Source organism: Arachis hypogaea, chromosome 6 (genome assembly GCF_003086295.3).
Source record: "Arachis hypogaea cultivar Tifrunner chromosome 6, arahy.Tifrunner.gnm2.J5K5, whole genome shotgun sequence".
Classification (NCBI taxonomy): domain Eukaryota; kingdom Viridiplantae; phylum Streptophyta; class Magnoliopsida; order Fabales; family Fabaceae; genus Arachis; species Arachis hypogaea.
Window position 1 is genome coordinate 33,849,876 of NC_092041.1, and position 14,113 is coordinate 33,863,988.

At 35.1% G+C, this 14,113-nt stretch overlaps 1 non-coding gene across 1 annotated transcript; it reads right to left on the reverse strand.

Moving 5' to 3' along the window:
* Positions 1-13,393: 13,393 nt before the first annotated feature.
* On the reverse strand, positions 13,394-13,501 carry LOC112700145 (small nucleolar RNA R71). The gene has a single exon (XR_003153063.1). It is a non-coding gene; the product is annotated as a small nucleolar RNA R71 (small nucleolar RNA).
* Positions 13,502-14,113: the final 612 nt, after the last annotated feature.

Below are 14,113 nucleotides of genomic sequence, written 5' to 3' on the forward strand. Positions count from 1 at the left end.
GTGTTCTTGCATGCATCATGAGTTTTGATTCATAATTTTCATGTTGTGAGTCATTTTTGTTGTTTTTCTCTCTCATCATTAAAAATTCAAAAAAATCAAAAAATATCTTTTCCTTATTTCCCTCCAAATTTTCGAAATTTTGGGTTGACTTGGTCAAAAATTTTTAAAAGTTAGTTGTTTCTTACAAGTCAAGTCAAATTTTCAATTTTAAAAATCTTATCTTTTCAAAATCTTTTTCAAAAATCATATCTTTTCCATTTTTTTCCTTTTTTTCGAAAATTTCAAAAACCTTTTTCAATTTATTTTCAAAATCTTTTTCTTATCTTTTACATCATATTTTCGAAAATTAGCTAACAATTTATGTGATTGATTCAAAAATTTGAAGTTTGTTACTTTCTTGTTAAGAAAGGTTCAATCTTTAAAATTCTAGAATCTTATCTTTTAGTTTCTTGTTAGTTAAGTAATTAATTTTAATTTCAAAAAATTAAATCTTTTTCAAAACTAATTTCAATCATATCTTTTTAAAACCATATCTTTTAAAATCATATCTTTTCAAAAAAATATCTTTTTAATCTTATCTTTTCAAAAATCATATCTTTTTATCATATCTTTTATATCATATCTTTTTCAAACTCTTATCTTTTTCAAAAATTTTGATTTTAAAATATCTTATCTAACTTCTTATCTTCTTATCTTTTCAAATTTGATTTTAATATCTTTTTCAACTAACTAATTAACTTTTTGTTTGTTTCTTATCTTTTTCAAAACCACCTAACTACTTTTCCCTCTCTAATTTTCGAAAATACCTCCCTCTTTTTCAAAAATTCTTTTTAATTAACTAATTGTTTCAAATTTTAATTTTAATTTTAATTCATCTTTAATTTTCGAAATTACTAACTCCTTTTCAAAAATATTTTCGAAAATCCCTCTCTCATCTTCTTCTATTTATTTATTTATTTACTAACACTTCTCTTCATCTCTTATCACCTCCCCTATCCTTACTCTTTATACAGACTATTCATTCCTCTCCTTCCATTATCCCCTTTCTTCTTCTACTAATAATAAGGATCCTCTTTACTGTGACATAGAGGATTCCTCTTCCTTTTCTTTTCCTCTTCTCTTTCATATGAGCAGGAACAAGGAAAAAGGCACTCTTGTTGAAGCTGATCCTGAACCTGAAAAGACTCTGAAGAGAAAGTCAAGAAAAACTAAAAATCAACAATTCAGAGAAACCTCAAAAAAAAAAGAGAAAAGGGAAGACAAAAAGCTTCAACCTCCAAGTCATGGGAGATAGAGATATTCATCTCAAGGGTCCATAACTCAGTAGAAGAGCATTTGACTGCACATCAAGAGAGCATGAGAAATTCCCTCATCAAGAAATCCCTGAGATACCTCAGGGGATACATGTTCCTCCATATAATAATTGGAAGCAACTAAGGGTAGGAACACCAAAATCACTAGGGATCATGCAACAGAAGCAAGGAAGAGACATAAAGGAGCTCAAAAAGCACCATTGGTTCTTCAAGAGGGCACCACCCTCACTAAGGTGGACTCATTCCTTGTTCTTATTTCTCTGCTTTTTCGGTTTTTATCCTTCATGTCTATCTATATTTTGTGTCTCTACTTCATGATCATTAGTATGTAGTAACTATGTCTTAAAGCTATGAATAATTTCTATAAATCCTTCACCTCTCTTAAATAAAAAAATGTTTTTAATTCAAAAGAACAAGAAGTACATGAATTTCGAATTTATCCTTGAATTTAATTTAATTATATTGATGTGGTGACAATACTTTTTGTTTTCTGAATGAATGCTTAAACAGTGCATATTTTTGATCTTGTTGTTTATGAATGTTAAAATTGTTGGCTCTTGAAAGAATGATGAACAAAGAGAAATGTTATTGATGATCTGAAAAATCATAAAATTGATTCTTGAAGCAAGAAAAAGCAGTGAAAATGCAAAGGCTTGCGAAAAAAAACTGGCGAAAAAAATAGAAAGAAAAAGAAAAAGCAAGCAGAAAAAGCCAATAGCCCTTAAAACCAAAAGGCAAGGGTAAAAAGGATCCAAGGCTTTGAGCATCAATGGATAGGAGGGCCCAAGGAAATAAAATCCAGGCCTAAGCGGCTAAATCAAGTTGTCCCTAACCATGTGCTTGTGTCATGAAGGTCCAAGTGAAAAGCTTGAGACTGAGTGGTTAAAGTTGTGATCCAAAGCAAAAAGAGTGTGCTTAAGAGCTCTGGACACCTCTAACTGGGGACTCTAGCAAAGCTGAGTCACAATCTGAAAAGGTTCATCCAGTCATGTGTCTGTGGCATTTATGTATCCGGTGGTAATACTGGAAAACAAAGTGCTTAGGGCCACAGCCAAGACTCATAAAAGTAGCTGTGTTCAAGAATCAACATACTTAACTAGGAGAATCAATAACACTATTTGAAATTCTAAGTTCCTATAGAAGCCAATCATTCTAAACTTTAAGGGAAAAAGTGAGATGCCAAAATTGTTCAGAAGCAAAAAAAAGCTACAAGTCCTGCTCATCTAATTATAATTGATATTCATTGATATTCTGGAATTTATAGTATATTCTCTTCTTTTTATCCTAATTGATTTTTAGTTGCTTGGGGACAAGCAACAATTTAAGTTTGGTGTTGTGATGAGCGGATAATTTATACGCATTTTGGCATTGTTTTTAGGTAGTTTTTAGTAAGTTTAAGCTACTTTCAGGGATGTTTTCATTAGTTTTTATGTTAACTTCACATTTCTGGACTTTACTATGAGTTTGTGTGTTTTTCTATGATTTCAGGTAATTTCTGGCTGAAATTGAGGGACTTGAGCAAAACTCTGATAGGAGGCTGACAAAGGACTGCTGATGCTGTTGGAATCTGACCTCCCTGCACTCGAAATAGATTTTCTGGAGCTACAAAACTTAAAATGGCGCGCTCTCAACAGCGTTGGAAAGTAGACATCCAGAGCTTTCCAGCAATATATAATATTCCATACTTTATTCGGGAATTGACGACGTAAACTGGCGCTCAACGCCAGTTCCATGTTGCTGTCTGGAGTAAAACGCCAGAAACACGTCACGACCCGGAGTTGAACGCCCAAAACACGTTACAACTTGGCGTTCAACTCCAATAAAAGCCTCAGCTCATGGATAGACCAAGCTCAGCCCAAACATACACCGAGTGGGTCCCGAAAGTGGATTTATGCATCAATTACTTACTCATGTAAACCCTAGTAGCTAGTTTATTATAAATAGGACTTTTTACTAGTGTATTAGACATCTCTGGATGCCTAGTCCTTAGACCATGGGGGCTGGCCATTTGGCCATGCCTGAACCTTTCACTTATGTATTTTCAACGGTGGAGTTTCTACACACCATAGATTAAGGGTGTGGAGCTCTGCTGTACCTCAAGTTTCAATACAATTACTACTATTTTCTATTCAATTCTCCTTATTCTTATTTCAAGATATACGTTGCACTTCAACTTGATGAATGCGATGATCCGTGACACTCATCATCATTCTCACCTATGAACGCGCGTGACTGACAACCACTTCTGTTCTACCTTAGGCCGGGCGCATATCTCTTATATTCCCCAACAGAATCTTCGTGGTATAAGCTAGTTAGATGGCGGCATTCATGGGAATCCGGAAAGTCTAACCTTGTCTGTGGTATTCCGAGTAGGATTCTGGGAATCTGGAAAGTCTAACCTTGTTTGTGGTATTCCGAGTAAGATTCCGGTATTGAATGACTGTGACGAGCTTCAAACTCCTGAAGGCTAGGCGTTAGTGACAGACGATGGTGATGCCCTACATACAGCTTGCCATGGAAAGGAGTAAGAAGGATTGGATGAGTGTAATAAGAAAGTAGAGATTCAAGAGGAGCACAGCATCTCCATACGCCTATCTGAAATTCCCACTATTGATTTACATAAGTATTTCTATCTTATTTTATTTCTTTTTATTATTAATTTTCGAAATCCATAATCATTTAATTTGCCTAACTGAGATTTACAAGGTGACCATAGCTTGCTTCATACCAACAATCTCTGTGGGATCGACCCTTACTCACATAAGGTATTACCTGGATGACCCAGTACACTTGCTGGTTAAGTTGAACGTAGTTGTGATCACATATGCCAAAGAGCCATTAAATAAATCTCATGCAAATACAAAGAGGGCAATCACAATTTCGTCCACCATACGGCATTCAGAGTATCAACTTCAAGAACTCCTTTCTTCTTAAAGGTCTCATGATTTACAGGATTTCTTTTAGAAGTGTACATGAATTGGTTATTTGCTACCATCTCAATGAGTTCTCTTCCTTCTGCAGGTGTTTTCTTCAAGTGGAGTGATCCACCTGCCGAGCTGTCCAATCAGATTTTCGACATCTCAGACAGACCATCATAGAACACGCCTATGATAGACCATTTTAAGAGCATGTCAAGATGACATCTTCTGATCATTTGCTTGCATCTTTCCCAAGCTTTATAGAGGGATGCACCTTCTCTTTGTCTGAAGTTTGAACTTTCACTCTAATTTTGCTCATCCTTTGAAGGGAAAAGAATTTAACCAGAAAAGCATTAACCAGCTTTTCCCAAGAGTCTAAGCTCTCCTTTGGTTGGGAACCCAACCATATCTTAGCTCTGTCTTTTACAACAAAGGGAAAGAGCATAAGCTTGTAGACTTCAGGATTTACTCTATTAGTCTTTACAGTATCACAGATCCGCAAGATTCAGCTAAGAACTGATGTGGATCTTCCATTGGAAGTCCATGAAACTTGCAATTCTATTATAAAAGAGGGACTAACTGAGGCTTAAGCTCAAAATTGTTAGCTTCAATGGCAGGTACAGAGATACTTTTGCCATAAAAGTCAGACATAGGCATGGTGAAGTCACCAAGAACCTTTTTTCCATCTCCTTCAGGTTCGGCCATGTCTCCAATTTCTTGTTCAATATTTTTTGAAAGGTTTCTTCTGGAGTGTTATGATCTAGCTTGTTGTAAGCTTTTCTTCAAAGTCCTTTCAGGTTTAGGATCAAGATTAAAGAGGAGTTCTTTATCCCTGTTCCTGGTCATAAACAAGAAAAGAAGAAAAGGAAGAAAGGAAGCTTCTATGTCTGATTTGAGTATAGAAGGCTCCCAGTGAGATGTGAAGAAAGAAGAGGAAGATAGAAAAGTGAATATGGAAGATGAGAGTGGAGAAGAGTTCGAATGATATAAGTAGAGGTGAGAAGAATTATAAATAGAAAAAGTAAACAAGGATTAAAATATTTTTGTTTTTGTTTTATTTATTAATGCAATTCGAAAATTAAGGATAATAAATTAAAAAGAATTGAAAATTAGTTAATGAATTTTCGAAAATAAAAGAGAGAAGAAGAAGGGAATTTTCGAAAATAAGAAGAGAGAAGAATTAGTTAGAAGGTTTTGGAAAAGAAGAGAGAGAAGATAATTAATTAAGTGAGATTTGAATTTAAAATAAGATAGAAGGTAAGAAAAGAATTGAATTTAAAAATTTGAAATTAGAAAGGATAAGAAAAGATAAGATAAGAAATTAAAAAGATTTGAAAAAAAAAGATTTGATTTTAAAATTTGAGATTAGAAAAGATAAGATAAGAAACAAAAAAGATTTGAAAAAGATTGGAAAAAGATAAGATTTGAAATTTGATTTTAAAAAAGATTTAATTTTGAAATTTGAATTTGAAATAAGATGAGGTAAAGTTTTGAATTTCGAAAAAAAGATAAAAAGGTAAGGTAAGATTTTGAAAAAGATAAGAATTTTTTGAAACAGATATGATTTTGAAAAGATTTTATTTTTTGAATTTTAAAACTAAGATAAGATAAGATAAAAATTTTGAAATTGAAATCTGAATTTTTTTGTGAAAATTTCGAAAATTAAGTTAATTTTAAGATAGAAAAGATATTTTTATTTTTGAATTTAATGATGAAAGAGAAAAACAAGTAAAAGACACCAAACTTAAAATTTTTAGATCTAATTACTCCTAGTGTGCGAAAATTTAAAGAAAAATACCAACGGACACCAAACGTAGAAATTTTAAGATCAAAATAAAAAGAAAACACAAGAACACTTTGAAGATTAAAAAGAACACCAAGAACAAAACTCAAAAAATTCAAAGAGCACAAGAACATGCAAAAGACTCAAGACTTAAAATTTTTCAAAACCAAACATAAAATTTTCAAAAATTAAAAGAAAAACACAAGAAGACACTAAACTTAAAGATTTGACCCAAGATTTAACTAAAGAAACTACTTTTGGAAAATTTTTAGAAAAAAGACTCAAGATTTTTGAAAAAAAAAACTCAACAAGAACAAAAACAAAAGACTCAAACCAAGAACAAAGATTAAACAGAGAAAAGAAAAATATTTTTGAAAAACATTTTTGATATTTTCGAAAATAGAGAAGAAGAAAATAAAAATAAAAAACTCAAACAAAATTAAATAAAATACCTTATCTAGGAAACAAGATAATCCATTAGTTGTCCAAACTCGAACAATCCTCGACAACGATGCCAAAAACTTGGTACATGAATCAATACACCTTCGTACAACTGTATGAGCAAGTGCACTGGGTCATCCAAGTAATACCTGAGCGAGTCAGGGTCAATCCCACGAGGATTGTGGCTTGAAGCAAGATATGGTTGTCTTGCAGGTATTAGTCAGGCGAATCAAGAAGTTGTTGGATTTGTGAGATCTAAACTAGGTTGACATGAAAGGAATAAAAGTGTATAAAATACTTTGTGAATTAAATGGAATCAGTAATAGGAAGATGGTTAAGGATTGGAGTTGCTTTGTCTTTCTGAATTAACTCTGGTACTACTGTCTCCTTTGCTTGTGAATGATTTCTTCTATGACAGGCTGTATGTGATCAACACTGTATGGCCGCGGTCACCAATCTCCTCTACTTCAGGTCAAACGTTGTATGGCCGCAGTCATCCAATCTGAACGAGGGTGAAGCTCTAGCAGTTCATTCTCTTTGGTCATCCTACTCAAAACGCCACAGACAAGGTCGAATCTTCCAGATCAGAGAATGCTGCTTTTTTGGGTTCTAGCCTCTACCACAGAGACCCCGATCTCCCCAAAAATTGGCTGAATTGGTGTCTTGAGAAGTCCCCAACGAAGTCGTAGATTAGCCGTCTGAGTGATGTATAATCAAGCTGGCGGTTCGCGCTTTCCAGCCATGTATTCATACGAACCCAAGTAGACACAGGTGTTTGTCAGGCACGCTGTCTTAGTATGATGAATAGAGCTGATTGTCACTGATCATCCTATTTACCATGTTGAAGAACGAATATACATTTTAGAATTAAATCAAACACGGATCGAAGAAGAACAGTAATACTTTTATTAATTCATAGAACACAATAGGGCTCCTCCCCTCAACCTAGGAGGTTTAGAAACTCATACTGATAGGAAAATATAATGGTAAAATGAAATATGGTGTAAGTTGTCACTTCCTCCTAATGGAGAATGTAAAAGTTCTTTAAATACTAAATTAATAACTAAGGATTACATAAGAAAGGGTAAAAGAGTCTTTTAGTGCTAAAATCCACTTCTGGGGCCTACTTGGTGAGTGTTTAGGCTGAGCTTGATTGAGATCCACGTGCTAGGAGTCCTCTAGAGCGTTGAACGCTGGCTAGGGGGCCCTCTTTGGGTGTTTGGACACTGGTCTCTTCTTCTTGGGCACTGGACGCCTGGAAGGGGGCAGCAGGTTGGCGTTGGATGCCAGTTTTGGGCCTTCTAATCTGAAATGAAGTATGAACTATTATAAATTGCTAGAAATCTCTAGAAGTCAGCCTTCCATAACTGTTGAGAATGCTTCATTTGAACATCTATAGCTCCAGAAAAGCTCTTCCGAGTGCAAGGAGGTCAGATCCATACAGCATGTGCAATGCTTTCTCTGTCTCTGAATCAGACTTTTCCTCCAGCTCCTCAATTTCAGCCAGAAAATATCTGAAATGGTACATAAACACAAAAATTCAAAGTGGAATCCAAAAATGTGAATTTAACACTAAAACCTATAAAAACTTAATAAAAACTAAACAAAACTTGCTAAAAACTATATGAAAATAATGCAAAAAACGTATAAAATATCTGCTCATCAATGATGTTTCAGATCCATCTTCTGAGGACAATTTACTTGAGGTTTATGATTCACCACCTTAAAAGAAGGCATCTTACACGTCTAGCACTGAGGGAGGAGCTCTTAAACTTGAATTGAAGCCTTTGCCTCCCTCTCTGAAATATGCATTCCTAGGTGAACATGAAGCATATCCAGTGATTATTAGCTCTTCCTTGAAGCTTGAGGAGGAAGAGGCACTACTTACAGTGCTCAAGAGTCATAAAATAGCTCTTGGGTGAACCATCAATGATCTGAAGGGAATTAGTCCAACCAAGTGTATGCACAAGATTCTGCTTGAAGATGATGCTAAATTAGTTGTGTAACCACAAAGGCGACTAAATCCAACCATGAAAGAGTGGTCAAAAAGAGGTAATGAAACTTTGGGAAGCCAGAATTATATATCCTATTTCTGATAGCCCATGGGTGTGTCCTGTAACACCCTAACTATAAAAAAGTTACGCTTTCGACTGCACCACTCTAATAGGTCGGGTATTAGGACAACTCTTAAATATATTTAATTACTAAAATAGGAGCCTGTTTAAAATATAAACCACATAACTTTTCTTAAAACATTTTATCGTCGAAAACATAAACATATATGTACATACAAACCAGATACAATACCTTAATTTATATAAATACAATGCTAACTTACAAACATACATATCACAAATTCCTACCCCTCTTACAAAATTAACAAAGATAAAGGTGAGGGAAAAATAATTACTACGATAATACAAAAATACGAATGAATAGAAAAGGAATATAACTCTTCTGAAGCTTTGTCGTCCATATCCTGAAAAGGAATAACCTGTAGGGTAGTGAGAACGTCGTCCACGCTTGTTCTCACTATAGGATTACAAAAATTGCTATAACAAGATACGTGAAATTAAACTAATTTTAGTGTACAGTGATCATTTCTCGTCTTATGAGTCTTTCCAAAAAAACCATGGGTTCTCTTTCGAAATCCAAAAATCGTTTTTATTTTCTTTGAAGACTTGGTAAATTTCTCAAATATTTTAAAACAAAATCCTTTTCCTTTTTTGTAAAATCATAAGAGTTTTTCCTAGACAGTATGAATGACCAACATGTCCTAAACATAGGTTCAATTAAGTCTATGCTGTAAGAGATTGATTTTTCATACTTTTCTAGACCACAACCATGAAAGCAGTTACTAACGCGGTATAAATGATCATCCTATTCCAAGCATAGGTTCATTAAGTCTATGCTGAAACTGTCAGATACTTTATACAGAACTAGAACTCAAGATACCAACCACGGCTTCAAGCCCATCCAATCCAACACGGCCCCCCAACCCAAACAACTCAATCATCAATCAGTTCATCACAGACCAACCAATCAAACACAATCACAATTAATGTAGTTCAAACACAATCAATAGCAATTACAATAAATATAACAGTTAGCAGTTGACATAAGTATTCACATAGGCAAACTAATTACAATATGCACACCCAAACAATGTCACATAAATGCAAATGATGAATGTGTGTCCTTGATGAGCGGATAATTTATACGCTTTTTGGCATTGTTTTTAGTATGTTTTTAGTATGTTTTAGTTAGTTTTTATTATATTTTTATTAGTTTTTAGTTAGAATTCACTTTTCTGTACTTTATTATGAGTTTGTGTGTTTTTCTGTGATTTCAGGTATTTTCTAGCTGAAATTGAGGGACCTGAGCAAAAATCTGATTCAAGGGCTAAAAAGGACTGCAGATGCTGTTGGATTCTGACCTCCCTGCACTCGAAGTGGATTTTCTAGAGCTACAGAAGCCCAATTGGCGCGATCTCAATTGAGTTGGAAAGTACACATCCTGGGCTTTCCAGCAATGTATAATAGTCCATACTTTGCCTGATATTTGATGGCCCAAACAGGCGTTCCAAGTCAGCTCAAGAATTCTAGCGTAAAACGCCGGAACTGGCACAAGAATGGGAGTTAAACGCCCAAACTGGCACAAAAGCTGGCGTTTAACTCCAAAAAAAGTCTCTACATGAAAATGCTTCAATGCTCAGCCCAAGCACACACCAAGTGGGCCCGGAAGTGAAATTTTTATGTCATTTACTCATCTTTGTAAACCCTAAGCTACTAGTTCTCTACAAATAGGACCTTTTGCGATTGTATCTTTCAATCTTTTGATCACTTTAGATCTTAGGATCATCTTTGGATGTCTAGTTCTTAGATTATGGGAGGCTGGCCATTCGGTCATGCCTAGACCTTGTTCTTATGTATTTTCAACGATGGAGTTTCTGCACACCATAGATTAAGGTGTGGAGCTCTGCTGTACCTCGAGTATCAATGCAATTACTATTGTTCTTCTATTCAATTCAGCTTATTCTTGTTCTAAGATATCACTTGCTCCTCAACTTGATGAATGTGATGATCCATGACACTCATCATCATTCTCACCTATGAATGTGTGCCTGACAACCACCTCCGTTCTACCTTAGATTGAGTGGATATCTCTTGGATCCCTTAATCGGAATCTTCGTGGTATAAGCTAGAATTGATGGCGGCATTCAAGAGAATCCGAAAGGTCTAAACCTTGTCTGTGGTATTCTGAGTAGGATTCAAGGATTGAATGACTGTGACGAGCTTCAAACTCGCGATTGTGGGGCGTTAGTGACAGACGCAAAAGAATCACTGGATTCTATTCTGACATGATCGAGAACCGACAGATGAATAGCCGTGCTGTGACAAAGCGCGTTGAACATTTTCACTGAGAGGACGGGACTTTAGCCATTGACAATGGTGATGCCCAACATACAGCTTGCCATGGAAAGGAGTAAGAAGGATTGGATGAAGACAGTAGGAAAGCAGAGAGACGGAAGGGACAAAGCATCTCCATACGCTTATCTGAAATTCTCACCAATGAATTACATAAGTATCTCTATCTTTATTTTATGTTTTATTTATCTTTTAATCATTAATCCTCCATAACCATTTGAATCCGCCTGACTGAGATTTACAAGATGACCATAGCTTGCTTCATACCAACAATCTCCGTGGGATCGACCCTTACTCGCGTAAGGTTTATTACTTGGACAACCCAGTGCACTTGCTGGTTAGTTGTGCAAAGTTGTGATAAAGAGATGAGATTGCAATTGAGCGTACCATGTTGATGGCGCCATTGATGATCACAATTTCGTGCACCAAGTTTTTGGCGCCGTTGCCGGGGATTGTTTGAGTTTGGACAACTGACGGTTCATCTTATTGCTTAGATTAGGTATTTTTCAGAATTTTTAAGAATGAATTCTAGAGTTTTAAGGTGATGTTCTTATCATTACCAAAGCTGATTGATTCTCATCAATTTAGCTCTTGAATGCAATGTCCTGCTGAAGCTTGGCTAGCCATGTCTAATTTCTTTAGACTGAAGCTTTAGACTAACATTGCATGATTCTTGGAATTCTTATTTAAAATTTTGAATCTCTTTATTTTCTTTTCCATATAATTTTTGAAAAATCCAAAAAAATTACAAAATCATAAAAAACCAAAAATATTTTATGTTTCTTGTTGAGTCTAGTGTCTCATTTTAAGTTTGGTGTCAATTACATGCATTCTTTGAATTCAATCATGTGTCTTCATTGATCTTCAAGTTATTCTTGATGATTTCACTGCTCTAATCTTTAGATTCTCTTGTCTTGAGTGTTTTGTTGTTTCTCATATGCATTCTCAACTTGTTAGTGTCAGTAGTATACAAACTTCTAAGTTTGGTGTCTTGCATGCATTGTTTATTTGATCTTAGTTTCATTTTGATTATTCCTCATTATTAAAAATCCAAAAAAAATTTAATTTGTGTCTTTCAAGTCAATAATACAGAGAATTGAAGATTCAGAACATACAGCAGAGGAATTACACAGAAAAAGCTGGGCGTTCAAAATGCCCAATAAGAAAGGAAAACTGGCGTTTAAACGTCAGCCAGGGCGCCTGGCTGGGCGTTTAACGCCCAAAAGGGTAGCATTTTGGGCGTTAAACGCCAAAATGGATACCATTCTGGGCGTTTAACGCCAGGATGGCACAAGAGGGAAGATTTTTGTTTTTAATGCAAATTTTTTTCAAGTTTTCAAAAATTTTCAAAATCAAATATTTTTCAAATCATATCTTTTCAATCATATCTTTTCAAAATTAATTTCTCTTCATTTTCAAAAATAATTGCTAACAATTAATGATTTGATTCAAACATTTCAAGTATGTTGCCTTTTCTGTTGAGAAAGGTTTAATATTTGAATCATATCTTTTCTTGTTAGCCAAGCCATTAATTTTAAAAATCAAATCTTTTTAAATTGTTTGTCAATCATATCTTTTCAAAACCATGACTTTTCAATCATATCTTTTTAATCACATCTTTTTCAAAATAGTTTTCAATCATATCTCTTTGATTTCCAATTTCAAAATCTTTTTCAAAATCACTTTATTTCTTTCTCAATCTTAGTTTTCGAAAATCAATTACCATTTTTTTCAAAATTTCTTTTAATTAATTCACTTTAATTTTCGAAATTTTTTTCCCTCTTCTCACATCCTTCTATTTGTGGACTAACACTCCTCCACTATCAACAATTCGAACTCCATCTCTCTTGATAAGTTCAAATTCTTCTTCTACCTCCTCCTTCTATTCTTCTTTTCCTCTGACATCTCAAGGAATCTCTATCCTGTGACATAGAGGATTCCATACTTTCTTGTTTTCTTCTCTTTCATATGAGCAAGAACAAAGATAAAAGCATTCTTGTTGAGGCTGACCCTGAACCTGAAAGGACCTTGAAGCAAAAGCTAAGAGAAGCTAAAGCACTACTCTCTGTAGAGGACCTAACAGAAATCTTCAAACAAGAAGAAGACATGGCAGCCGAAAATAACAACAATTCCAACAATGCAAGGAAGGTGCTGGGTGACTTTACTACACCTACTCCTGACTTCTATGGGAAGAGCATCTCTATCCCTGCCATTGGAGCAAACAACTTTGAGCTTAAGCCTCAATTAGTTTCTCTAATGCAATAGAATTGCAAGTTCCATGGACTTCCATTGGAAGATCCTCATCAGTTTTTAGCTGAATTCTTGCAAATCTGTGACACTGTCAAGACCAATGGGGTTGACCCTGAGGTCTACAGACTTATGCTATTCCCTTTTGCTGTAAGAGACAGAGCTAGGATATGGTTGGACTCACAACCTAAAGAAAGCCTAAACTCTTGGGAAAAGCTAGTCAATGCCTTCTTGGCAAAGTTTTTTCCACCTCAAAAATTGAGTAAGCTTAGAGTGGAAGTCCAAACCTTCAGACAGAAGGAAGGTGAATCCCTCTATGAAGCTTGGGAAAGATACAAACAATTGATCAGAAAGTGTCCTTCTGACATGCTTTCTGAATGGAGCATCATAGGTATCTTCTATGATGGTCTGTCTGAACTGTCCAAGATGTCATTGGACAGCTCTGCTAAAGGATCTCTTCATCTGAAGAAGACGCCTGCAGAAGCTCAAGAACTTGTTGAAATGGTTGCAAATAACCAATTCATGTACACTTCTGAAAGGAATCTTGTGAAAAATGGGACGAATCAGAAGAAAGGAGTTCTTGAGATTGATACTATGAATGCCATATTGGCTCAGAACAAAATATTAACTCAGCAAGTCAATATGATTTCTCAAAGTCTGTCTGGAATGCAGGCTGCACCAGGCAGTACTAAGGATGCTTCATCTGAAGAAGAAGTTTATGATCCTGAGAACCCTTCAATGGAAGAGGTGAATTACATGGGAGAACCCTATGGAAACACCTATAATCCTTCATGGAGAAATCATCCAAATCTCTCATGGAAGGATCAACAGAAACCTCAACAAGGTTTCAACAACAATAATGGTGGAAGAAACAGGTTCAGCAATGGCAAGCCTTTTCCATCATCTTCTCAGCAACAGACAGAGAATCCTAAGCAGAGCCACTCTGACTTAGAAACCATGGTCTCTGATCTAATCAAAACCACT